This window comes from Phacochoerus africanus, chromosome 15, assembly GCF_016906955.1.
Source record: "Phacochoerus africanus isolate WHEZ1 chromosome 15, ROS_Pafr_v1, whole genome shotgun sequence".
NCBI classification, from domain to species: domain Eukaryota; kingdom Metazoa; phylum Chordata; class Mammalia; order Artiodactyla; family Suidae; genus Phacochoerus; species Phacochoerus africanus.
In genome coordinates, this window is record NC_062558.1 from 91,753,880 (window position 1) to 91,763,029 (window position 9,150).

A 9,150-nucleotide genomic window follows, 5' to 3' on the forward strand; every position below is an offset into this window, starting at 1 on the left:
ATAATGTTATATCTTCATGGATTGTCCTCTTTATTATTATATAATATTCATCTTTGTCGTTACATTCTTTGGCTTGAAGTTCACTTTGTCTGATATGAGTATGAACTACTTTCTTTTGGGTGCCCTTTGCTTGGAGTATCATCTTCCATCCTTTCACTTTAAGCCCATTTGACTTTAGAGCTGAGAAGAGTCTTCAGGAGACAGCTATCATTGGGTCTTATTTCTTTAATCCATCCAGTCACACTGTTTTTTGATTGGAAAATTAAGTTAATTTACATTTAGGGTAGTGGTAATATGGACTTAATATTTCAGTTTTGTCTTTTGTTTTCAGACTATATTGTATGTCCATTGTTTCTTTTTCCTTGTGTTTCTGCTGCCATTTCGGTTTGGTAGTTTCTATGATATTTTTCTCACTTACCTCTTTTTTTTTCACATTTCATGCCTCTGCTATTAATTTTTGTTCTGTGGTTGCTATGAGGTTGATATAAAATGTCTTAGAGATAAATTAGTCCTTTTCCTGTTGATAGCATCTTATCTTCATTTACTTATACAGGTCCATTCTTTTCCTCTTTCCTTTTCATGTTTCTGTTGTCACAAATTATCTATTTTTAATGAGTTCATTACCAAATTGAAATACCTATTATTATTTTTAATGCTTTTGTATCTTTAATATTTATGCTATAATTGTTTAACAACATATTCTGATATATAGATATAATGTATATTCTGATATACATTATATATATATATAATTTCAAAGATTCTGAAATGTCAGAATTTCAGATTCTTTTTGTCTATGTATCACCTTACCCAAAGTTTTGTGTAGATGATATCCTTTTAACCTTCCTTGTAAGGCAGGTCTTTAATGGTGTTGAATTCCCTTAGCTTTTGTTTGTTTGGGAAGGCCTTTATTTATACTTCATATATGAAGAATAACTTTGCTTGATAGAGCATTCTTGTCTGACAGGTTTTAACTTTCAAAGTTTTGAGTATGTCATTTACTCTCTCATGGCCTGTATAGTTTCTGATGAGAAACATACTAATAGCCTACTGGAGATACATTTATAGGTTACTGCCTTTTCCCCCTGACTGCCTTTAAAATTCTTTCTAGAAAAGACAAAAAGGCAATAAATAAATAAATAAATAAATAAATAAATACAAAAAATTCTTTCTCTATCACTGACTTTTGACAGTTTTAATATAAGCATTAGAGAAGGTCTGATCCCAAATGTTTATTAATCTAATGTAAGAGACTGTCAAAACATATGAGGCAAAGCTGATAGAAGTACAAGGAGAAACACTCTATTATAGCTGGAGACTCCTACACTCCTCTTTCAGTATTTGATAAATCAACCAAGCAGAATCAGTAAGGTTATAGGAAACCCAGTTATTTTGAATGAACTTATTCTCATTGATGTTTGTAGACTATTTCAAAAGAATGCAGAATCTTCCCCAAATCACAGAGAGAACTAAGTGGTGATGTTATCATCATGGCATAAAATGTCTCATGTTGGTCCCTTCTTCAACAAGAAAATATTGGCATCCATTCATAACTGAAAGTGTCTTTGTGGCAGTTATGGGATTCAGAACCATATACCAAGGGTCCTGATAGGAGTAGTAAACAAACACTGGTATGAGCTGTGGAACTGGTACAAGCTTCTGAACTGGATCTAGCCTTTCTCAATCACAGTTAGAGAGCACCTAGAGATCAATGACCCAGTAAGACATCCATGGATGAAAGAGCTTTTGTAGAAGCCCAGATTTCCAGAGAAGACCCAGTGTCCTGTTAGAGCAAATATATATATATGAATTTGGAAGTGGATCCAGATATAAATGAGTATAAATGAATTTGGAGTGGGATCAAGATAATATATATAAGGATCCCATATATATTGTGGGATATATATATTGTGTCCCACTTTGGCACAATGGGCTAATGGGTTTGTCTCTGTGGAGGCATGGGTTCAAGCCCTGAATTAGTGCAGTGGATTAAGGATCTGGTGTTGCTGCAGCTGTGGCACAGGTCACAGCTCCAGCTTGGATTTTATTCCTGGCCTGAGAACTTCCATGTACTTTCAGGGCAGCCAAAAAAGAAAAAAAAAAGGATAAGACATACAAGCTTAAGAATTCTGTCACAAGAGGGAATGAGAAGCATGGAGCAAGTGTATCCATACACATCATAGAAAGCCCTAAAATATATAGCAAACCAATAAAACCAAGAAAATAGTAATAAAGATGAGAGGATTTAACTGCTACTTCAAAGGCAAAAAGAGCAAAGGCATATGAAAAACCAAGGAAGCATAACATCATAAAAAGATCACAATAATCTCCCAATAAGCAGACAGAAATACAAGAAAATATATACTTTACTTAATAAAGAATTCAAAATTGCTGCTTTAAGGAAACAATAAAATGCAAGAAAATACAGAAAGACAATTCAACAGAATAAGGAAAATAATACATAAACAAGTGATATTTATCAAAGAGGAATCATAAAGAAACAGAAATTTTGAAGCTAAAGAATTCAGTGAATGAAAAGAAAAATGCAACAATTAACAACATAATAGATCAAACAGAAGAAAGAATGTATAAGCTGGATGATAGGAACTTTGAAGTAACCCAGTGGAAGAACACAAAGAAAAAAGAGTGAAAAAGAAAAAGAGGAGTTCCCTTTGTGGTTCAGCATGTTAAGGACCCAACACTGTCTCTGTGAGAAAGCGAGTTTGATCCTTGGCCTTGCTCAGTGGTTTAAGTATCTGGCATTGCTGCAAGCTATGGCATTGGTGGTAGATGTGGCTTGGTCGATTGGTGGTAGATGTGGCTGTGGCTGTGGCATGGGGCTGCAGCTGCAGCTCCAATTCGATCCCTAACCCGTGAACTTCCATATGCTGCAGGTACAGCCATAAAAAAAGAGAAAGGAATAAAGAAAGACTATGTGATCTATAGGATACCATCAAAAGAACCAATATTCAAATCAATGGACTTCCAGAAGGAGAAAAGAGGTAGAAGGGGGCATAAAATTTAAAGAAATAACGCCTGAGAACTTCCCAAACCTGAGGAAAGAGTTGGACATTCAGGTTCAAGAAGATAAGAGATCATCCCATTTTAATCCAAAATGATACTCTCTAGGACACATGATAAAACCGTCAAAAATCAATACAAAGAGAAAATCCAAAAGGAGAAAGAGAAAAAATATATAACCTACAAAGGAACTCCAATACACTATCCATGCATTTCTAGGCAGGCATCTTACAGAACAGAGAGAGTGGGAAGATATATTCAACATACTGAAAGAAAAAGTTACCAGACAAGAATTCTCTGTCCAGAAAAATTATCCTTCAGAAATTAAGTATAAATACTATTTCAGACAAACAAAATCTGGGGTTATCACTGCTAGATCTGCCTTACAAGAAATCCAAAAAAGTACTTCAAGGTGAAATGAAAAATTGTCTACTATAACATGAAAGAAAATGTGAATATATAGAACACATATATAAAGGTAGCTATATAGCCAAATTTAGAAAACTCCAATACTGAAAGATGATGCTTTGTTAACCATTTAACTATGTTAAAGGAAAGAGTATTAAAAATAATTATAGCTACTATAATTTAACAAATACATAACAGAGGTAGTCACAATAAAACAAAAGGAGGAGTAATAAAAGTACGTTATAACAACAAAAATAAGTTGTTATCAGCATAAAATAAACTTTTGCATCTATAAGGTATTTTATGTAAACTACATGGTATCCACAGAGCAAAATCCTATGGTAGATTTACAAAAGATAAAGAAAAAGGAATCAGAGCATAGGACCACAGAAAATCACCAATTCACGAAAGGAGGATAGCAAGAGTGGAAAAGAAGAGCAAGGGAACTACAAAAACAGCCAGAAAGCAATTAATAAAATAGCACTAGTAAGTTATTAATATCAATAATTACTCTAAATATAGATGTATTTAATTCTCCAATCAAAAAGGACAGATTGGCTGTATGGATATAATACAAAACTCAACTATATGCCCACAAGAGACTCACTTCAGTTTTAATGACATACATAGGCTGAAAATGAAGGAATGCAAAGATATTCCATACAATTGGAACCATAAGAGAATGGTGGTAGCTATACTTCTGTAAGAGAAATTCAACTTTAAGCCAAAAATGGTAATAAGAGACAGAGAAGGTTATTAGAAGAGATGGATCAGGGCGCCGAGGTCACCGAAGAAGTGAGGGATAACAAGGGGGGGCACAGAAGGATAGATGGGAAACCTTCACCAGCAAACCAGAAATGAGAGTGATACCCAAAGCATTGCAGGCTGTGAACAGGAGGAAGCAAGTTTTCAAGTTCATGAATGTAGGGTAAAGCAGAGGCTTGCAGATGGCCAAGTCTTGGTCTGGAGACATCCCTGCTATGAGGGGAAAAACTGCTACTCCTAGAAATACTAAGACAAAGGCTGGGTGAGACAGGCAGCAAAGGAAATCATTTGCTTGCCTAAAAGAAAGATGACCAGCAATTTAGGAATAATAGCTCTTGTAAAACAACACTCAAGGGAGGAGAAAATGCTGAGGAAAAAGTACATAGGTGTCTGTAGCTGGGAGTCAGTTCAGGCAATGGTGGCTATGAGTGTACTGCCTGCAATGGATGCCAGGTATGCCAGCAGGTGCATCAGGAAGAGGACCTTTCCAAGATGCTGTACAGTAGGAAATCCCTCCAAGATGAACTCTTGGACATTTTTCCTATTCTCCATTTCTATCATCTTCTCTTTCCATAGCATCATAATCTATGGATCTTAACCTACCATAAAGACATCACAGTAAGCATGACAGCTTTAGAAGAGCACAAATCAACTATTTACCCACTGGAGAAGGTGGCCTACACAGATAGCAAAGTAGCCCAGTCAGTTGGTTACTGAATGAGAAGGACCTGACTTCAATAGTAGTTCAATACTGAGTTCTAATCCTTGAGAGGTAAGTTCTTTTTCTTTTTAAGGCCTCACCTGCAGCATATGGAGGTTCCCAGGCCAGGGGTCTAATCAGAGCTACAGCTGCCAGCCTATACCACAGCCACAGCAACATAGAATCCAAGCTGTGTCTGAAACCCACACACAGCTAATGGCAACGCAAGATCCTTAATCCACTGAGCAAGGCCAGAGATCAAACCCACAACCTCGTGGCTAGTTGGATTCGTTTCCATTGCAACACGACAGGAACTCCTATTTTTATTTTTTAGGTTATCTTTCAAGAGTTAGTTTACCTTTGTGAAATTCATTTCACTCTGTGTAAAAAGAAGATAGCAGGATCTACCCATTCATGTACTTGTGAGAATTAAGTAAAATAAGGCATGTAATTCACTTGTCATATAACATCAATGATTTCTACGTGTTCCTCGAAGTTTAATTTTAATATTGAAATCCTTAGAATATTCTTAAATATAGTGTGAGAAGTAGTCAGAGCTATTGAGATTTGCATAGTTATAACACATTTTATTGTGCTCACAATCTTACCAATTTATGAACTCAACAGCAGTAGAATAATAGTCCCTTTGAATGTGCCTTTTACAATGTGCAACAAATTCATTGTCATCATCATCATTTGTTGCAGACTTTACTAATGCTTGGTATTATGCACATAATAGAAATTCAGTATTTCTATTAACCTCCACAATAATCATGAATGTTAGGTTGCCCCTACCCCTCCTACACAAGGAAAATCTGAGGCTTAGAGAAGTTTCAGAGAGGATAGGTCACATAGCTGGGGCTTCTGCCCGAACTCAAAGCTCTTGCTATTTCCAAATGCTATGAGAAAATACTTAAAATATAAAAAAATCTCATAGTGATGTTCTCTCAACCTTAAGTGAAAGTTTAGCTTTATTTATCTCAATTTTCTATCATTGATTTAATATCACTGATGAATTAGTGACCCAGGGAATGACACAGGTCTTAGAGTTGTTCTAGTTTGGTGTAACCATTTTACAGAAGACACTGGAGACCAGGGGTGTTGGGAGTTGCCCAACAACATGGTAAAAGTTGTAACTCTAGGATTTACTCTGCCCTTTTAAGTCTCTGTGCTGGCATGTAATAAGAGAAATGGTGAGTGACAGTGGTTCGCAGGATTAGCACACTTAGGAAAGTAACCTAGGAACATGGCACTCACACATTTACTTTTATAGCAAAGCTCAATGCACATTCTCTTCAGACTGCTCAATAAATTTACCTCTCTTATGATGGCGTTTGGCTCTAGCATCTCAATACTAAGCTGAAAATCTCCAGTGGGTAGTAAGCCTTTTTTCTAAAGTGCCACAGACCAAGTTCTCTGAAATGATGCTCATGAAACCAAACTGCTCACCCTAGAGTGGCAGTGCCCCCAGGGCAACCTGTAGGTACCTCTGCTCTGTTCCACTTACAGCAGCAGGTTCTCAAAGTTACCAATGTCCCTAACACAGGCACATACGAATCACCTCCTGAGGGGCTGGGCTTCATCCTCTTAGAGTCATTCTCTTCCAAGAAATCAAGAGCTTTCTCTATACTAAGGGGAAAGGAGAGGAAAAGGAAACTTATTTGTCACAGTCTATTGTTCCAAAGTGGGGTGAAGATGCATCCCATGTTCTCAGTGTTCCTGGATGGTAAAACCCTGTTTCTGCAGCTCCAGATTTTTCATACCACAACGAGGCTACATGGCAGCCTTGACCACTGAAAACCTGGAAGGGAGCGAATGGAATAAAACAATCATATTTCACTGGCCTCAGTTCTGGATGAAAGGTTGACTCAGGGACTACTTAGAGTTCTGATGAAAGTTCTGGCTTTGCTTCCTCCAGTGGGTAATGGTTCACTTAACATATAACACTGCTGTCCACCTCCTATACCAGCTAAAGGGAGCAGGAAGTTTCTTCTGAATCCAGCCCTGAAAGCTGCTGAGACAAAACTCCATCTGATGAAGTAGAACCACATCTGCTCCAAGACACCTTTTATTGCACTACATTTCTCCATTATACCCTCACCTTTCTATGGTGCAGAAGCATCCTTTTTCCACTGCATCAATGACGAGAAGCTCCAGACATATAGGTGTGAGGTTTCTGCGGTAGTTTTCTCACAGGTCTCTGGTCACTGAGCAGGATGTACCCAGTCAGTGAGCATGGAGCACAGGCTCTCAAACCTCATTAGTAGCTGAAGGGACGGGGTCAGAAAGTAAAGGCAGGGCTGGTGTCCTGGGGACAGCTAATTGGTCACTGTTGAGAATAAGAGTTACTGGCACAACCCTATGTTTATCTTTCCACTGTGGTAACAGTGGCTCCCAGATTTCCACAGTGTTCTCTGCCAAGATTTTTCAAAGAAATTATATGACTTAATTTCCCATGGGTTTCTAAAATCCCAATGTGAATGTTGTTGATCCTGGGTAAAAGTCCGGACTACAGCTTTCTACATGTGATGTGTACATTGAAGCCAGAGCACAGAGGTTAAAAGAGCAGATTTTTCCAGGAGCTGATGTTTCTATTGGTAGTGAATTGCAGTGTGTTTAAAAATATGTATACCTTCATTTTCTTTATTTTCATGATGTTTAGATGGAAATGCCAATATAGGATCACCAGGATCAATTTCAGTATTGCCATGGACATGCTCTATGTGCTCAAAAGTTCTCTGAAAGAAGAATTTTTTCTTATAAGTTTTGTTTAGCTTATCACCATTTCCTTATTTCCCTTGAAAATTATAGTGATATAGAATAATGCTTTGTAAACAAGGACAAACTTTGTTCAATTATAAATTCTACTGCCACATATAGTTTTATGTCCATCACAAGACATAATGATTCAGATTTTAAATTATTTATAAACTGAAATAACTGTATTGTGTTACTCAGCCAAAAACCAATTTTTGGCTGAATCAAAATGTATGTGATGTTAAGAAATGTAAAAACCAGCCAGGAAGTCTCAGTGGGTTTTTGAAGTAATACATGGAAAGGAGGATAATGTCATATTTGTGAATTATGGTCATTAAAAATATGTTTGTCGGAGTTCCCATTGTGGCTCAGCAGTAACGAAGCCAGCTAGTATCCATCAGGATGTAGGTTGGGTCCCTGGCCTCACTCAGTGGATTAAAGGTCCAGCGTTGGAGTTCCCATCGTGGTGTAGAGGAAACGAATCCGACTAGGAACTATGAGGTTGCGGGTTCTATCCCTGGCCTCACTCAGTGGGTTAAGGATCCAGCATTGCCATGAGCTGTGGTATAGGTCGCAGTCACAGCTCGGATGTGGTGTGGCTGTGGCTCTGGCGTAGGCCAACAGCTACAGCTCTGATTAGACCCCTAGCCTGGGAACCTCCATATGCTGTGGGTGCAGCTTTAAAAATAAAGGTCCGGCGTTGCCATGAGCTGAGGTATAGACAGAAGTCAGATCTGGCATTGCTGTGGTTGTAGCATAGGCCAGCAGCTGCAGCTCTGATTAGACCTCTACCCTGGGAACTTCCTTATGCCAAGATTATGCCTCAAAAAAAAAAAAAAAAAAACAAGGAAAAAAATTATGTTTGTCAAATGCTCCCAGTGCCACTGAAGGAGAAGAAAATCTAGAGGAACAATGAGTGGGTTTCTATTAGAAAAATGCCACTGAGGATAATTGCCAAAGTGTTTACAGTAGTTGGAGAGATTACGATCCAGGCCAACAGATTGAGCAGGCAGAGACGAAATGAAATCTTTTGGCACTGTCAGCCCATTTCATCAAACATTTATACTTTGCCTCCCCTTCCCCACTCCACCCAGTCACTCAGGGTGTTACCGACAAATCTTCCAAGCACTATTTGAATAACCAGTTCAATAGGTCCTTACAATTTGACAAGCAATCCACCTTTGGAACACACTCTTCTCTCTTATTCTGCCAGTACCAGGCAATTATTAAATCCCAACTTGCGATGATTTCCCTAGTTTTTCAAGCATCAGTATCACCTAGAGGGCTTATTAAAACACAGACTGTTGGACTGCATCCCAAGAGTTTCTGATTTAAGTGTTACCCAAGAATTTGAATTTGTAACAAGTTACAAGGTAATAGGTTGGTACTGGTGTGGGGACCACACTTTGAGAACCAATGAAATATTTCATTCCTTTGATATTCCAGTTCTCTTCCAGTAAGTGTAAGCTGGTTTTTCAAGAAGATTACCAGTGAGAGAA

At 37.9% G+C, this 9,150-nt stretch overlaps 1 pseudogene; it reads right to left on the reverse strand.

Annotated features, from left to right (window-relative positions):
- Nucleotides 1–4,185: 4,185 nt before the first annotated feature.
- Nucleotides 4,186–4,755, reverse strand: LOC125116978 (olfactory receptor 6S1-like; annotated as a pseudogene).
- Between the last annotated feature and the right edge of the window lie 4,395 nt (nucleotides 4,756–9,150).